Genomic DNA, 19,067 nt, shown 5'->3' with positions numbered 1-19,067 from the left:
ACATTATTATTTTTTAAAATTATTATTCAAGCTCTGTCAAGTTGGTTGTTGATCATTGCTAGACAATGTCATTGATTTTAAAGCCAATTTAAGTAAAAACTTTAACTAGGCCACTCAGGAACATTCAGTGCAGTCTTGTTAAGCAACTCCAGCATATATTTGGCCTTGTGTTTTAGGTTATTGTCCTGCTGAAAGGTGAATTTGTCTCCCAGTGTCTGTTGGAAAGCAGACTGAACCAGGTTTTCCTCTCGGATTTTGCCTGTGCTTAGCTCTATTGCGTTTATTTTTATCCTAAAAAACTCCCTCGTCCTTGCCGATGACAAGTATACACATAACATGATGCAGCCACCAACATGCTAGAAAATATGAAGAGTGATACTCAGTGATGTGTTGTGTTGGATTTGCCACAAACATAACACTTTTTATTTAGGACATAAAGTACATTTCTTTGCCAAATTTTTTGCAGTTTTACTTTCAGTGCCTTATTGCGAACAGGATGCATGTTTTGGAATATTTGTATTCTGTACAGGCTTCCTTCTTTTCACTCTGTCATTTAGGTTAGTATTGTGGAGTAACTACAATGTTGTTGATCCATCCTCAGTTTGCCCATTTCGCAGTCGTTAAACTCTGTAACTGTTTTAAAGTCACCATTGTCCGCATGGTGAAATCCCTGAGAGATTTCCTTCCTCTCTGGCAACTGAGTTAGGAATTTTGTAGTGACTGGGTGTATTGATACACCATCCAAAGTGCAATTAATAACTTCACCATGCTCAAAGGGATATTCAATGTCTGCTTTTTTTTGGAAAACCTTCCTGTCTTTGTGGTTGAGTCTGTGTTTGAAATTCACTGCTCGGCTGATAGGTACAGAGACTAGGTATTCATTCAAAAATCATGTTAAACACTTTTATTGCACATGCAATTTATTATGTGACTTGTTAAGCAAATATTTACCTCTGAACTTATTCAGGCTTGCCATAACAAAGGGGTCAAATACTTATTGACTCAAGACATTTCAGCTTAATTTTTTTATTAATTAGTAAAAATGTCAAAAAACATCATTCCACTTTGACATTATGGGGTGTTGGTGTATGCCAGTGACACCAAATCTCAATTTAATCAATATGAAATTCAGGCTGCAACACAACAAAATGTGGAAAATGTCAAGGGGTGTGAATACCTTCTGAAGGCACTGTAATGTAATGAACAGATGATTTATAGTGTTTTATACTTAATACTCTGTAAAAACACATTGTGAATAGATTTGAAAATGTGTTAAAAATAAACTGGTAATTTAACATAACAAAACAAATGAACACAAAATGTGGTCAAAAAATATATATAATTTGAAATGATGTTTAAATAGAGATAATGTTCAAGGATTTTATATAATATTAAACATTGTACAATTTTATGAAATATTTGTTTTAATGCAATATATTTGACCATATTTGTGTATGTATTCAGATTTCATTGTGCATTGATGACAATGCATATCATGTATAGTTGTAATTACGAACGTGACCACATCCAGAACACTTCTGATGGCTAGTTACCTTTGTATGACATACACTTTAAAATGGCAAAGACTTAAAAAGGATGACAATCTGTGGTCAATTCATATGGTACCAAATACAACAACATGCTTGGATAATAATGTGAAATGTTTATTTGTATTCATTGGTTTAATCAGAAAATAATGTACTGTAATTAGACAAATAAATCACACCTACATCATCTGCCCAAAGATCAATGCAACTCATCTATTTTCCCAAAACCATAGCCAATCAACAAACAATATGATGTGTCAGATGATCAATATATTTAGTAGATTTTCCAACCAGAAATTGTTCCAATATTACATAGACAGCGTACTGTCTATACCAAATTGTTCTGCTTTTATCTTTGAAAAAAAGGTGAGACTAGGATATATCTGAAAATAACTGATTATAGCAAAAATCTTTAGTTTGAAACCAAATATAGGCACCAAATGTAATAAATAAACAGCACTAAAAACATTTGACCATGTCACCTTTTAATCTGAGTAATTTTGTTTTCATGAATTAAGGAAATACTCCATTTCTTTATCAAATGTTTACGTTTGTCATTGGTTTAATGCAGATCAATGGTGTGCACCACTTTTAGAACAATGGAAATCCAACACCATTATTAAACAGATTTCCCCATAGAAACAGCCAGGCGTAGTGCGGTGTGTGTGTTGAACCACGAGGATCTCTTGTTGCAACTCCCCTCGCTGCCTGATGCATTACGTTTCATCCAGCCATCTAATTATTCCCTCAGAAACCTGAAATTTGAAGATACAAAAGAGCGTCCCTATCTGTCACTGAGCGCCATTGATCTTATTGAAACAAAATGTGGGTGTAGAGGAAACCCAATATAACTCCATACCATTGAATTCCACACAGTATTATTCACCAACAGAATTGACAGGTTTCCCTGAGACGTTCCTTTTAATCTTCAACTGTTGTTCAAGAAGAGAAAAAAAAATGACATTCCAGGCTTTTCCCCCTTTTTCCATATCTGCGAGGAGGTTAACAACAAGGCTATTGAAGTAGGGAGAAACAAAATACTATTCCATATAACTGGTTGATTATTAACATTGAGAAGTGGAAGACAGGTGTATGTGGTGTATTACAGGTGTATGTGGTGTGTTACAGGTGTATGTGGTGTATTACAGGTGTATGCTGTGTGTTACAGGTGTATGCAGTGTATTACAGGTGTATGCTGTGTGTTACAGGTGTATGCTGTGTATTACAGGTGTATGCTGTGTGTTACAGGTGTATGCTGTGTATTACAGGTGTATGCTGTGTATTACAGGTGTATGTGGTGTATTACAGGTGTATGCAGTGTGTTACAGGTGTATGCTGTGTGTTACAGGTGTATGCAGTGTATTACAGGTGTATGCTGTGTGTTACAGGTGTATGCTGTGTATTACAGGTGTATGCTGTGTGTTACAGGTGTATGCTGTGTATTACAGGTGTATGCTGTGTATTACAGGTGTATGTGGTGTGTTACAGGTGTATGCTGTGTGTTACAGGTGTATGCTGTGTGTTACAGGTGTATGTGGTGTATTACAGGTGTATGTGGTGTATTACAGGTGTATGTGGTGTATTACAGGTGTATGCTGTGTGTTACAGGTGTATGCTGTGTGTTACAGGTGTATGATGTGTATTACAGGTGTATGTGGTGTATTACAGGTGTATGTGGTGTATTACAGGTGTATGTGGTGTATTACAGGTGTATGTGGTGTATTACAGGTGTATGTGGTATATTACAGGTGTATGTGGTGTATTACAGGTGTATGTGGTGTATTACAGGTGTATCAAATCAAATCAAATTTTATTTGTCACATACACATGGTTAGCAGATGTTAATGCGAGTGTAGCGAAATGCTTGTGCTTCTAGTTCCGACAATGCAGTAATAACCAACAAGTAATCTAACCTAACAATTCCAAAACTACTGTCTTATACACAGTGTAAGGGGATAAAGAATATGTACATAAGGATATATGAATGAGTGATGGTACAGAGCAGCATAGGCAAGATACAGTAGATGATAGAGTACAGTATATACATATGAGATGAGTATGTAAACAAAGTGGCATAGTTAAAGTGGCTAGTGATACATGTATTACATAAGGATGCAGTCGATGATATAGAGTACAGTATATACGTATGCATATGAGATGAATAATGTAGGGTAAGTAACATTATATAAGGTAGCATTGTTTAAAGTGGCTAGTGAAATATTTACATCATTTCCCATCAATTCCCATTATTAAAGTGGCTGGAGTTGAGTCAGTGTCAGTGTCAGTGTGTTGGCAGCAGCCACTCAATGTTAGTGGTGGCTGTTTAACAGTCTGATGGCCTTGAGATAGAAGCTGTTTTTCAGTCTCTCGGTCTCAGCTTTGATGCACCTGTACTGACCTCGCCTTCTGGATGATAGCGGGGTGAACAGGCAGTGGCTCGAGTGGTTGATGTCCTTGATGATCTTTATGGCCTTCCTGTAACATCGGGTGGTGTAGGTGTCCTGGAGGGCAGGTAGTTTGCCCCCGGTGATGCGTTGTGCAGACCTCACTACCCTCTGGAGAGCCTTACGGTTGTGGGCGGAGCAGTTGCCGTACCAGGCGGTGATACAGCCCGCCAGGATGCTCTCGATTGTGCATCTGTAGAAGTTTGTGAGTGCTTTTGGTGTGTTACAGGTGTATGTGGTGTATTACAGGTGTATGCTGTGTATTACAGGTGTATGTGGTGTATTACAGGTGTATGCATTGTATTACAGGTGTATGCGTTGTATTACAGGTGTATGCTGTGTATTACAGGTGTATGCGTTGTATTACAGGTGTTTTTGGTGTATTAAAGGTGTATGCTGTGTATTACAGGTGTATGCACTGTATTACAGGTGTATGTGGTGTATTACAGGTGTATGCTGTGCATTACAGGTGTATGCACTGTATTACAGGTGTATGCTGTGTATTATAGGTGTATGCTGTGTATTACAGGTGTATGCACTGAATTACAGGTCTATGTGATGTGTTACAGGTGTATTACAGGTGTATGTGCTGTATTACAGGTGTATGCTCTGTATTACAGGTGTATGCGTTGTATTACAGGTGTATGTGTTGTATTACAGGTGTATGCTGTGTATTACAGGTGTATGCACTGTATTACAGGTGTATTTGCTGTATTACAGGTGTATGCTGTGTATTACAGGTGTATGTGGTGTATTACAGGTGTATGTGGTGTATTACAGGTGTATGTGGTGTATTACAGGTGTATGTGGTGTATTACAGGTGTATGTGCTGTATTACAGGTGTATTTGCTGTATTACAGGTGTATGCTGTGTATTACAGGTGTATGCACTGTATTACAGGTGTATGCACTGTATTACAGGTGTATGTGGTGTATTACAGGTGTATGTGCTGTATTACAGGTGTATGCACTGTATTACAGGTGTATTTGCTGTATTACAGGTGTATGCTGTGTATTACAGGTGTATGCACTGTATTACAGGTGTATTTGCTGTATTACAGGTGTATGCTGTGTATTACAGGTGTATGCACTGTATTACAGGTGTATGTGGTGTATTACAGGTGTATGTGCTGTATTACAGGTGTATGCTGTGTGTTACAGGTGTATGCTGTGTATTACAGGTGTATGCACTGTATTACAGGTGTATGTGGTGTATTACAGGTGTATGTGCTGTATTACAGGTGTATGTGGTGTATTACAGGTGTATGTGCTGTATTACAGGTGTATGCTCTGTATTACAGGTGTATGCATTGTATTACAGGTGTATGCGTTGTATTACAGGTGTATGCGTTGTATTACAGGTGTATGCACTGTATTACAGGTGTATGTGGTGTATTACAGGTGTATGTGCTGTATTACAGGTGTATGCTGTGTATTACAGGTGTATGCTGTGTATTACAGGTGTATGCACTGTATTACAGGTGTATGTGCTGTATTACAGGTGTATGTGCTATATTACAGGTGTATGCGCTGTATTACAGGTGTATGGGCCTATTGCCACTTTATCCCTTTACACTTATGTGTATAAGACAGTAGTTTTGGAATTGTTAGTTAGATTACTCGTTGGTTATTACTGCATTGTCGGAACTAGAAGCATAAGCATTTCGCTACACTCGGATTAACATCTGCTAACCATGTGTATGTGATAAGTAAATTTGATTTAATTTGATTTGATGCGCTGTATTACAGGTGTATGCGTTGTATTACAGGTGTATGTGTTGTATTACAGGTGTATGTGGTGTATTACAGGTGTATGCTGTGTGTTACAGGTGTATGCTGTGTGTTACAGGTGTATGTGGTGTATTACAGGTGTATGTGGTGTATTACAGGTGTATGCAGTGTATTACAGGTGTATACGTTGTATTACAGGTGTATGTGGTGTATTACAGGTGTATGCAGTGTATTACAGGTGTATACGTTGTATTACAGGTGTATGTGGTGTATTACAGGTGTATGTGGTGTATTACAGGTGTATGCAGTGTATTACAGGTGTATGCGTTGTATTACAGGTGTATGTGGTGTATTACAGGTGTATGTGGTGTATTACAGGTGTATGCGCTGTATTACAGGTGTATGCTTTGTATTACAGGTGTATGCGTTGTATTACAGGTGTTTTTGGTGTATTACAGGTGTATGTGGTGTATTACAGGTGTATGTGGTGTATTACAGGTGTATGCTTTGTATTACAGGTGTATGTGGTGTATTACAGGTGTATGCTTTGTATTACAGGTGTATGTGGTGTATTACAGGTGTATGCAGTGTATTCCAGTTGTATGCGTTGTGTTACAGGTGTTTGCGCTGTATTACAGGTGTTTGCGCTGTATTACAGGTGTATGAATTAATAACTGTCAGTCTTATTCAATGTACAAAATAGACCTCAAGCTCATAATTGTAATACACATTTTCATGATGTTGTGTGTGAGAGAGAGAGAGAGAGAGAGAGAAAGAGAAAGAGAGGGGGAGAGAGAGAGAGAGAGAGAGTATGAGAGTATGAGAGAGAGAGAGAGAGAGAGAGAGAGAGAGAGAGAGAGACAGAGAGAGAGAGAGAGAGAGAGAGAGAGAGAGAGAGAGAGAGAGAGAAGAGAGAGAGAGAGGAGAGAGAGAGAGAGAAAGAGAGAGAGAGAGAGAGAGAGTATGAGAGTATGAGAGAGAGTATGTGTGTATGTCTCTAGTGATGGGACAGCTCAACCAGTTATTTCTGTAATTGTAAACATTAGGATAACATATAGGCTAGGTAGAGCTGTGTTAAGAGCAAATGTATAATATGAGCTCTAAACAGTTCTAGTTGGCCTGACCCACAGAGACTCTCGAATGACCTGGATCTAATCTAGGAATAGAAGCAGTGCATCTTTGTGATGAGGGAGTTATAGTTTCACTGCCCAGGCTCAGATCAACTTTCAACTCTCTAAAGTCTAAATGACTGTTACATTTGAAGATCCCTTCCAAAAAAAATAATATATATATATATCCCCGCATCCCGCGGTATTTGACAGTTCCCCTCTATTGTTTGACATTTACTCCGCCCCTTCGCTCAGGGATTCCTGGGTTGTTGACATTACTGCCACGGGTCAGGAACAGTAAGGACCTGACGGACTCTTTCTGAACACGTAGCTACTACCTAATTCAACTCATTTTACAATTAGAGGTCTTCTGTTTTTAGCGCACAGGGAAACTCGACTGCAGCACGACTTTGGATTTGGAAAAGTAAGCCCCAAAGCAAAGACAACCCGCCATCACCACCAGAAGACGGAAGGAAAAGTGAGGCTCCCACTTCCTGGTAAGAATGTAGAAGCAAAGATAGTTCTGTCTCTGGCAGAAGTTTGTTAAACTAGACAACTATATTGTTAGCTACTTTCCAGCGTCCCATACCACTGCCACATGTGCAACTTAGCTAGCTAGAAAGAGAATATAATTTACGGGTAACTTGTAAATACGCTCCGGAAAGTTTTAGCAAACAGGACGAAAGCAGTGCTACTTGTTTCCATCGTGCTGTAGTTAGCTAACGGTAGCCGGTTAGCTATCCAGATGTTTTTTAAAGTTTATCTTGCGAATTAGCGCGTTGCTAAAGTCTCTACTGTCAACAGTTAGTTAGCTAGCTAGGTATGTTGTTTAATAATGTGCACAGCTAGCTACTAGTATAACGTTTTGTCGTCAGTTTAGCAAAAGTCGTGCAAATATTTGTTATTTTTCCAAACTTTTTTTTGTCAGCCTGTCCTGGATCTGTTTCGTTTCTCCAGTGTGAAATGAGAATTAAAATGTGGGATGATTTCAGAATAGTGAACGTCAATATGATGCTATGAATTAGCTGATTTGTAGCTAACTAATATTAGTATTTCGAGCTGTGTCAAGTCTTGTTCTTGATACCTACAATTCCGTACTGAGAAGAGGTACTGGAATAGCTGCTCTCCGTTTATGGTGTGAGATCACAACTGTGAAGATTCTGTACATATAAACACAGTACCTTTTTTTTAAAAACTCTTGACACTCAAGATGACACACGTGCTTTGTCTACTCTAGACCCATATGGTAGAGGTTGAACTTGAGGTAATGTGGGCCTATTGCCACAGAACACCATATTGTGTCTTGTACTAGACTGATGCGCTCATCTCACAGCTCACGCTGACATTGTTTTCACAGCCCAATGTCTCTCAGCTCTGTACCATCAGTTGCCCAGAACAGAACACAGCCACAGATGATTCAGGAGTGACTGAGTTGACCTAATTATTACTCAACCTCCTGTTGCCACATCCCCTCTCCATCAAAAACAACAGAGAGGGGAGTAGTCACTCTCACTCAGCTAGGTGATGGAGATGAGATCAGTGCCTGTCTCTCTGAAGTACAGTATCAAGGATGTAGTCAGGAACCTGATGGATGATCAGTCAATGGCAGCCAAAAGCTGGCTGCATCAAACAGGACTGAGCGTCAACGGGTTGTAGCGTTTAGGCAGGGCCGCCTGCCAGTAACCTTGTTTTTGATTGCTGATGAGACGTGAATTGTTTTTGACAGCCTTTGGCGAAATGTCATGATTTGTTGCATTGTAAACTAGGTTATGCTTTTGTTGTTGTAGCATCTAGGCTATAAATCTGTCTGGAAGAGGCCTATCTCGGTTTGTCTCGTGTTTGACATTGTAACAGTTTACGTCATTGGAGTTATGGTCTTACATTATATCTGCTTTATCCAAATATGTGAAATTGAAATGTGTATATATATAAAATGAAATGGCTACACTACAGTCATCTTTGTGGAGAATTCTGTAAATCCCTGTGTGTCGCCTCTAGTGTGGAAATGCCTTAGTTATTCGGCACATTGGAATTTACAAAATGTCTCAGTCCTTTGACAGTTTCCTGTTTGTAGCCGAGCAGCCCGGCTCCAGTATCGTATTCAAGATGGGATGTGACATTTGTCATCTGACCACTTTTACAGTCATCATGCCCCTGGGGATTTTTTTTACAAAGAACCACAAAAAAAAGAGTTTTCTCTGTCTTAAAGCACGTTTGATGAGGAAGTCTCCCCAGGCTATTTTTTTGAGCTACATTAAATTCTTCCTTTTTGCATAATGTCAGAGTTTACCCCCCGGCTCTACAGAAAGGATAGATACTATGCCTAGGCTACAAGTGAAATGTTTGCTTCCTTTCTTGGACATAATGTTTATATTTATATATATTTTTAATTGACCAATCTTATTTTGTGCCAAAATTGGCCCCTCCAAAATTGCTCTTTTGTCTTATGAAGACCTTTTGGTGGGGTGCTGAGAGCAGGCTGTTTTTACCCCATCAAACAACTAGACTGTCAATATTTCGCCTATCTGAGGAACAGGCTTGACTATCATCTCCGTTCTATATCTTATGAAGGTCACTGATGTTCACAGATTCAAATATCCTTCGAGGATGCCTTCCGGCTCCTGGTTTGATATGAAAGTTCTTCATTTTCTGAAACATTGATCCCTTTCTCATCAAGGTCTGCTGTGCTCTGAGGGAAAACTGACTACAAAGACATACCAAACAGTAAATTACTGACCTCTGACCCTGTGTAAAGTCTGAGCAGCAGTTGGTGGGCTCCTGGGTTAGCCCAGGCCATGACAACAAGGGCAGGGCGATATGGCCTAAAAATTATATCTCTCTTTTCTTTCCAACTTATGGGCAATTCACTATGTATATATATATATATATATATATTATTTATTATTTGATTGATTGATAAAAAAATATATTTTCTCTAAATAATCTTTGTTGTGCAATTTTAAGGTCAAATACACTGCATTTCAAACAGTCAGGAATAATCTACTGAATTCAGGGTTTGTAAAATTATACCTAGGCTAAATATAAGCCTTCAACCATAAGACCCACTAATAATTTACTTATTTTATAAAAATAGGTTAACCTGTTTTTTTTTTTTTTAGTAATCACTGATCTGGTTTTCAGGTCTGTCTATGAAAAATACCCTGGTAGAAGGCAATCTAGAACATTAACACAGGTCTCATTAACAGTCTCAAGCACAATCCCACGTGCTCGTGAGTAGCCAGCTAATCTTAATATTTAAAGTCTAGCCAACTTTGATATATTTGCTTGCTAACAAGGTAGAACAGTTGAACTGTTATGAACACACCCTCCTGTCTGTCTCCAACAGTTTGAACAGCATAGCCCATTCACATTTTGTTTTAGATGTTGAAGTCATTTTATAAAACACAGACTAAACAGCTAGCTCATAACTGTCTGTTGCTAAAATACTACTAGCGGTACCGCAAATGCCGCGTGAGTCAGAAACTAAGGATACATTTTCCAATCATGTTCATTGATGAAACTCCCGTTTTTAAGTATTGTCGGCTCTGTTCTACATTTTGGGTGTTTTGAGACATAAAAAGGGCATTGTTAGAAAGATTACGTTATCCTCTATTAAGGTAAAATTAATGTGTTTCAGTGTCCATATGACTGATTTGTGTTGGACCAATCCTCAAATGCAAATTGCGAGTTGAAAGTGCTTGTTGTCAGAGAGGAAGAGGTGATCTTTCCTCTTTGTTGTTGTGAGTGGAAGGGGGAGGGGCTTGGTGTCTCGAGTGGGAAGGTGTTCACAGCACAGAAGGGGAGGGGCTTGGTGGGAGTGGGAAGGTGTTCACAGCACAGAAGGGGGAGGGGCTTGGTGTCTGCGAGTGGGAAGGTGTTCACAGCACAGAAGGGGGAGGGGGGCTTGGTGTCTCACAGCGGGGCTTGGTGTCTGCGAGTGGGAAGGTGTTCACAGCACAGAAGGGGAGGGGCTTGGTGTGCGAGGGAAGGTGTTCACAGCACAGAAGGGGCTTGGTGTCTGCGAGTGGAAGGTGGGAGGGGCTTGGTGTCTGCGAGTGGGAAGGTGTTCACAGCACAGAAGTGTGTTCACAGGAAGGTGTTCACAGCACAGAAGTGGGAAGGTGGGGGAGGGGCTTGGTGTCTGCGAGTGGGAAGGTGTTCACAGCACAGTCTGCGAGTGGGAAGGTGGGGGAGGGGCTTGGTGTCTGCGAGTGGGAAGGTGCAGCACAGAAGGGGGAGGGGCTTGGTGTCTGGAAGTGGGAAGGTGTTCACAGCACAGAAGGTGGGGAGGGGCTTGGTGTCTGCGAGTGGGAAGGTGTTCACAGCACAGAAGGGGGAGTGGGAAGGTGTTCACAGCACAGAAGGGGAGGGGCTTGGTGTCTGCGAGTGGGAAGGTGGGAAGGTGTCTGCGAGTGGGAAGGTGTTCACAGCACAGAAGGGGGAGGGGGGCTTCACAGCACAGAAGGGGGAGGGGGTGTCTCACAGCACAGAAGGGGGAGGGGCGTGTGGGAAGGTGTTCACAGCGAGTGGGAAGGTGTTCACAGCACAGAAGTGGGAAGGTGGGAGGGGCTTGGTGTCTGCGAGTGGGAAGGTGTTCACAGGAAGGTGTTCACAGCACAGAAGGCGCTGCGAGTGGGAAGTGAGACAGAAGACCGAGTGGGAAAAGAAAGAACTCTCGTAAAAAAAAATACAAACCTCAATTCTTGCAATACAGGCAATAAAACATAAATTCATCAAATTATTTTGATATATCGCCCAGCCCTAATGACAACACAATATCCACTCTTTACATCACTCCGAAGGGACTCACAATGTCACACTGTTATTTAGTATTTTTCAGTTAAAAGCCCATCTACTTCTGTGTGACGATATTACAGTATTTAAAAAGATACGTTTATTTTAGCCTATTATATGATTACCAATATTGCCCCAAAGTAGGCCTGATGAGGCTTTATTGAATGTTAATTAAGATACGATATTAGTACAATAGGGTTTTGCTAAATGATTAAGAACGTCTGGTTTTCTGACATTATTCTAAAATGTAACATAATTCTGGACAGCTGACTAAACCGTACAGTTTAGACAGGGAAGAGCACCTCGTAAATGTCTCTGCTCAGGCTCATATGATTTTAGTATTTAACTCTATTTCAAGATGAGATTTTATGGCTCACACACGAGCCAGTCCATAGACATACTGTGTATTTATGTTCTGACCCCGGGCAGCCCTGTGAGCGTGGTCTAGCCCTGTGAGCGTGGCCCTAGCCCTGTGAGCGAGGGCCTAGCCCTGTGAGCGTGGCCCTAGCCCTGTGAGCGAGGGCCTAGCCCTGTGAGCGAGGGCCTAGCCCTGTGAGCGAGGGCCTAGCCCTGTGAGCGTGGCCCTAGCCCTGTGAGCGAGGGCCTAGCCCTGTGAGCGAGGGCCTAGCCCTGTGAGCGTGGGCCTAGCCCTGTGAGCGTGGCCCTAGCCCTGTGAGCGAGGGCCTAGCCCTGTGAGCGAGGGCCTAGCCCTGTGAGCGAGGGCCTAGCCCTGTCGTCGGAGTGGCAGCTAAAGCCAAGTTGACAGATTGTGAACTGTGCTGGAACAGATCGCTCAAAAGCACAAAGTTCCTTTATTAGTTGTTGTGTAGTCCCCCTTCCTTTCACATCTCTTTAGATTATACCAAACACACATACTACAACTCCCCCAGGATATAGATTCACTTTCATGGAATAATTACAAGATGCTATGTGCCACTGTAAACAGTAGAGCAATGACAGCAACAGTATGCATTTGTCATGAGACGAGACAAAAGCAGAATGAATGTGCGCTCTGCATTGCAGAAAGAGTGCAGTACATCATTTCAAATGGAGGAGTGTTGACTGTGTCGCTATGGGCGTTTGTTCCAACATCACCGCAAATTAGTCTTGAAGCTCTCACACAGGATTTACAGCAGGAAAGAGCATGTCGACTACAGCGTGTACATTTGTGTGACTGTCACACACACACACACAGACTGTCTGTCTCTGTTTTACTTCCTGCATTTGTGACCAGCCTTGGAGCATCCTTCGCTGGGTCTCAGGTCCTATGTCTCTGGTCCTGGGGTTCTGGTCCTATGTCTCAGGTCCTATGTCTCTGGTCCTGGGGTTCTGGTCCTATGTCTCAGGTCCTATGTCTCTGGTCCTGGGGTTCTGGTCCTATGTCTCTGGTCCTATGTCGCTGGTCCTGGGGTTCTGGTCCTATGTCTCAGGTCCTATGTCTCTGGTCCTGGGGTTCTGGTCCTATGTCTCTGGTCCTATGTCGCTGGTCCTGGGTCTCAGGTCCTATGTCTCTGGTCCTGGGGTTCTGGTCCTATGTCTCAGGTCCTATGTCTCTGGTCCTGGGGTTCTGGTCCTATGTCTCAGGTCCTATGTCTCTGGTCCTGGGGTTCTGGTCCTATGTCTCTGGTCCTATGTCGCTGGTCCTGGGGTTCTGGTCCTATGTCTCTGGTCCTATGTCTCAGGTCCTATGTCTCTGGTCCTATGTCTCTGGTCCTATGTCGCTGGTCCTGGGTCTCAGGTCCTATGTCTCTGGTCCTGGGGTTCTGGTCCTATGTCTCAGGTCCTATGTCTCTGGTCCTGGGGTTCTGGTCCTATGTCTCAGGTCCTATGTCTCTGGTCCTGGGGTTCTGGTCCTATGTCTCTGGTCCTATGTCGCTGGTCCTGGGGTTCTGGTCCTATGTCTCTGGTCCTATGTCTCAGGTCCTATGTCTCTGGTCCTGGGGTTCTGGTCCTATGTCTCTGGTCCTATGTCTCTGGTCCCGGGGCTCTCCGCTAGCCGGGGCCCCCCTCTGGTCCTGGGGTTCTGGAACCCTTGTCGAGGCATGGAGAGAGGATCCATAAGAACCCGACTATTCTGCCCTGCTGCCCTTAAACACCCCCTTTGGTCCCGGGGCTTCCGCTAGCTGGGGCCCCCTCTGGTCCTGGGGCTTTCTGCTAGCCGAGGCCCCACTCTGCTCTTGGGGCTCTCCGTTAGCCGGGGCCCCCCTCTGGTCCTGGGGCTCTCCGCTAGCCAGGGCCCCCCCTCTGGTCCTGGGGCTCACCACTAGCCGGGGCCCCCCTGCAGTGGGAGAGGAGAAGCTCAGACGGCCTTGTCCTGCCCTGCAGTGGGAGAGGAGAAGCTCAGGCGGCCGTGTCCTGCCCTGCAGTGGGAGAGGAGCTGCTGGGAGCTACAGAGAGCTTCAGGATGTAGCTGGGATGGAGGCTGGGAGAGAGGGAGGCTGGGAGAGAGGGAGGTTGGGAGGCTGGGAGAGAGGGAGGGTGGGAGGCTGGGAGAGAGGGAGGCTGGGGAGAGGGAGGCTGGGAGAGGGAGGCTGGGAGGGTGGGAGGCTGGGAGGCTGGCTGGGAAGGAGGGATAGAGGGTGGGCTGTGGAAGCAGCCATGAGGCTGAGGAGCTGCTGGGAGCTACAGAGAGCTTCAGGATGTAGCTGGGATGGAGGCTGGGAGGGTGGGAGGCTGGCTGGCTGGGAGGGAGGGATAGAGGGTGGGAGGGAGGGTGAGAGGCTGGCTGGGAGGGAGGGATAGAGGGTGGGCTGTGGAAGCAGCCAGGAGGCTGAGGAGCTGGCTCTGGCTCCTTCAGATGTCCTGCCAAGCTGCGGCTGGGAGACGGGAGACCTCTGCCAGTGTGCTGCGGTCGTGGGGCAGCAAATCAAAATATTTTACAGATGTCTGAAGGCAGGCCCGGGAGCCAGCGGGTTATTTAGCTGTTCTTGAAGGTCTCGGGGTGTTTGTGTGTGTAAAAGCATTATGTGTGAATGGTGGGGCTACAGTGAACAGGAGCAGACATTGGTCAGTACTCAGGAGCATTTGGAGAGCAATTGGTGGGTAAGTCTGGGGCGGACAGTGTATGGCCTAGTGGAGGTGAGTCTGAGGGGGATGGTGTGGAGGTGAGTCTGGGGGATGGTGTGGAGGTGAGTCTGGGGGGATGGTGTGGGGCCTAGTGGAGGTGAGTCTGGGGGGGATGGTGTAGTGCCTAGTGGAGGTGAGTCTGGGGGTGGTGGTGTGGGGCCTATTGGAGGTGAGTCTGGGGGGGGTGGTGTGGGGCCTATTGGAGGTGAGTCTGGGGGGGTGTGGAGGTGAGTCTGGGGGGGGTGGAGGTGAGTCTGGGGGAGGGTGTGGAGGTGAGTCTGGGGGAGGGTGTGGAGGTGAGTCTGGGGGATGGTTTAGTCCCTAGTCGAGGTGAGTCTAGGGGGATGGTGTGGAGGTGAGTCTGGGGGGGGATGGTGTGGAGGTGAGTCTGGGGGGGAGGGGGGGGTGGTTTAGGGCCTAGTGGAGGTGAGTCTGGGGGGAGGGTGTGGAGGTGAGTCTGGGGGGATGGTGTGGAGGTGAGTCTGGGGGGGGATGGTGTGGAGGTAAGTCTGGGGGATGGTGTGGAGGAAAGTCTGGGGGGGTGTGTGGAGGAGAGTCTGGGGGGGATGGTTTAGGCCTAGTGGAGGTAGTGTATACCTCTCAAGCCTAGTACAGGGGTGGAGTTATTGGGGTGGAGTACTCTGGAGCCTCAGCCCGGCTCCTACCACCATACTGTCTCTGCTAGGCTAGCGGACATGTCCTGGTGGACATTTTAACAGTGAATATGATATGGAGTGGTAACAGGCTAGCAGCACGCGGTGTGGGGCAGAAGTCTGGAAACGGCAGAGCCTCAGTTACTAAAGCATGTTTATCACAAGGTCTGGGACGATACCAGTATCGTTATTCTCGTTAGTATCATGGCAAGGAAACAAAACATCATTATGTTGTCATCCAGAGACACATGTATTTATTTTCCAAGCTATAGCACACAATATGTTACAGAATCAAAGAGTTTGGTCTGCTTCGTGTTGTTTTTGCCGTGAAGAAAATATCTCCATACTGGTATCATCCCAGCCCAATGACAGCCCTCTAAAGCCTCCTAAAACAAACAGCTTCGCTCTGCAGCACAGCCCAACGCAGTGCAGCCCAAACGCAGCGCACACCGCGTCTTGAAGTTAGCGTTCCGTCAGAAGAAGCCAGATGGCATGGGTTGGCAGTGTTGCGGCAGAGAAAGCATCCCCTGATGAAAGGAGTCCCTGTCTTTGAACAGGAAGTCTGGCGCGGCTGCACGGTCTGTGTTTCCATCGGGGCTACGGGTCAAACTGTTGCCACTACTCCTGGAATTGATGCTTTTTTACGCTTTTTCATGTTCATATCGGATAAAACAAGAAGGCAGGAAGTCTCATTAATATTAATGACCTAATGTGGGAAGGAGGGAGGGCCTTTGTAGTTGGTATCGGGACTGTCTGCTCTGGAACCTTCCCTGTTGTGGAGAGAACCTGTCTTTCTTGTGCTTTCTCGCGTCAATTCAATTCAAGGGCTTTAACACTGTTAAACAGCCACTAACATTGAGTGGCTGCTGCCAACACACTGACACTGACACTGACTCAACTCCAGCCACTTTAATAATGGGAATTGATGGGAAATGATGTAAAATATATCACTAGCCACTTTAATTAAACAATGCTACCTAATATAATGTTACATACCCTACATTATTCATCTCATATGCATACGTATATACTGTACTCTATATCATCTACTGCATCGTTATGTAATACATGTATCACTAGCCACTTTAACTATGCCACTTTGTTTACATACTCATCTCATATGTATATACTGTACTCGATACCATCTACTGCATCTTGCCTATGCTGCTCTGTACCATCACTCATTCATATATCTTTATGTACATATTCTTTATCCCCTTACACTGTGTATAAGACAGTAGTTTTGAAATTGTTAGTTAGATTACTTGTTGGTTATTACTGCATTGTCGGAACTAGAAGCACAAGCATTTCGCTACACTCGCATTAACATCTGCTAACCATGTCTATGTGACAAATAAAATTTGATTTGATTTGATGTGTTAACATTGCCAAAGCAAGTGAGGTAGATAATATATAAAGTGAAATAAACAATAAAAATTAACAGTAAACATCACACATACAGAAGTTTCAAAACAATAAAGACATTACAAATGTCATATTATATATATATACAGTGTTTTAACAATGTACAAATGGTAAAGCACACAAGATAAAATAAACAAGAATAGATATGGGTTGTATTTACAATGGTGTTTGTTCTTCACTGGTTGCCCTTCTCGGGGTGGGCAACAGGTGCAAATCTTGCTGCTGTGATGGCACACTGTGGAATTTCACCCAGTAGATATGGGAGTATATCAAAATTGGATTTATTTTCGAATTCTTTGTGGATCTGTGTAATCTGAGGGAAATATGTCTCTCTAATATGGTCATACATTGGGCAGGAGGTTAGAAAGTGCAGATCAGTTTCCACCTCATTTTTTGGGCAGTGAGCACATAGCCTGTCTTCCCTTGAGAGCCATGTCTGCCTATGGCGGCCTTTCTCAATAGCAAGGCTATGCTCACTGAATCTGTACATAGTCAAAGCTTTCCTTAATTTTGGGTCTGTCACAGTGGTCAGGTATTCTGCCGCTGTGTACTCTCTGTGTAGGGCCAAATAGCATTCTAGTTTGCTCTGTTTTTTTGTTAATTCTTTCCAATGTGTCAAGTAATTATCTTTTTGTTTTTCATGATTTGGTTGGGTCCAATTGTGCTGCTGTCCTGGGGCTCTGTAGGGTGTGTTTGTAGAACAGAGCCCCAGGACCAGCTTGCTTAGGGGACTCTTCTCCAGGTTCATCTCTCTGTAGGTGATGGCTTTGTTGTGGAAGGTTTGGGAATCGCTTCCTTTTAGGTGGTTATAGAATTTAACGGCTCTTTTCTGGATTTTGATAATTAGTGGGTATCAGCCTAATTCTGCTCTGCATGCATTATTTGGTGTTCTACGTTGTACACGGAGGATATTTTTGCAGAATTCTGCGTGCAGAGTCTCAATTTAGTGTTTGTCCCATTTTGTGAAGTCTTGGTTGGTGAGCGGACCCCAGACCTCACAACCATAAAGGGCAATGGGCTCTATGACTGATTCAAGTATTTTTAGCCAAATCCTAATTGGTATGTTGAAATTTATGTTTCTTTTGATGGCATAGAATGCCCTTCTTGCCTTGCCTCTCAGATCGTTCACAGCTTTGTGGAAGTTACCTGTGGCGCTGATGTTTAGGCCAAGGCATGTATAGTTTTTGTGTGCTCTAGGGCAACAGTGTCTAGATGGAATTTGTATTTGTGGTCCTGGTGACTGGACCTTTTTTGGAACACCATTATTTTGGTCTTATTTTGGTCTTACTGAGATTTACTGTCAGGGCCCAGTTCTGACAGAATCTGTGCATAAGATCTAGGTGCTGCTGTAGGCCCTCCTTGGTTGGTGACAGAAGCACCAGATCATCAGCAAACAGCAGACATTTGACTTCAGATTCAAGCAGGGGGAGGCCGGGTGCTGCAGACTTTTCTAGTGCCCGCGCCAATTCGTTGATATATATGTTGAAGAGGGTGGGGCTTAAGCTGCATCCCTGTCAACCCCACGACCCTGTGTGAAGAAATGTGTGTTTTTTTGCCAATTTTAACCGCAAATTTGTTGTTTGTGTACATGGATTTTATAATGGATTTTATGCCAGCCAAATTGAGTCAAAGGCTTTTTTTGAAATCAACAAAGCATGAGAAGACTTTGCCTTTGTTTTGGTTTGTTTGGTTGTCAATTAGGTCTCTGTCCGTCCCTCTCTCTCTCTCTCTGTCTGTCCCTCTCTCTCTCTCTCTGTCCGTCCCTCTCTCTCTCTCTCTGTCCGTCCCTCTCTCTCTCTCTGTCCGTCCCTCTCTCTCTCTCTGTCCGTCCCTCTCTCTCTCTCTCTCTCTGTCCGTCCCTCTCTCTCTCTCTCTCTCTCTCTGTCCGTCCCTCTCTCTCTCTCTCTCTCTCTCTCTCTCTCTCTCTGTCCGTCCTCTCTCTCTCTCTCTCTCTCTCTGTCCGTCTCTCTCTCTCTCTCTCTGTCCGTCTCTCTCTCTCTGTCCGTCGCTCTCTCTCTCTCTCTGTCCGTCCCTCTCTCTCTCTCTCTCTGTCCGTCCCTCTCTCTCTCTCTGTCCGTCTCTCTCTCTCTCCTCTCTCTCTCTCTCTGTCCGTCCCTCTCTCTCTCTCTCTGTCCGTCCCTCTCTCTCTCTGTCCGTCGCTCTCTCTCTCTCTCTGTCCGTCCTCTCTCTCTCTCTCTCTCTGTCCGTCCCTCTCTCTCTCTCTCTGTCCGTCCCTCTCTCTCTCTCTCTCTCTCTCTCTCTCTCTCTCTCTCTCTCTCTCTCTCTCTCTCTCCAGAGG

At 44.2% G+C, this 19,067-nt stretch overlaps 1 protein-coding gene across 1 annotated transcript in view; it reads left to right on the top strand.

Moving 5' to 3' along the window:
* The first annotated feature begins 7,063 nt into the window (after positions 1 to 7,063).
* Positions 7,064 to 19,067, top strand: part of LOC112238186 (serine/threonine-protein kinase Nek7-like) — a 156,570-nt gene continuing 144,566 nt past the window's right edge. The window contains exon 1 of the mRNA XM_042322475.1: positions 7,064 to 7,327. The gene's annotated coding sequence lies outside the window, so the exon portion shown is untranslated. The remainder of the gene's footprint in view (positions 7,328 to 19,067) is intronic.

This window comes from Oncorhynchus tshawytscha, linkage group LG05 (assembly GCF_018296145.1).
Source record: "Oncorhynchus tshawytscha isolate Ot180627B linkage group LG05, Otsh_v2.0, whole genome shotgun sequence".
NCBI classification, from domain to species: Eukaryota; Metazoa; Chordata; class Actinopteri; order Salmoniformes; family Salmonidae; genus Oncorhynchus; species Oncorhynchus tshawytscha.
This window is presented reverse-complemented; position numbering and strand designations above follow the sequence as displayed.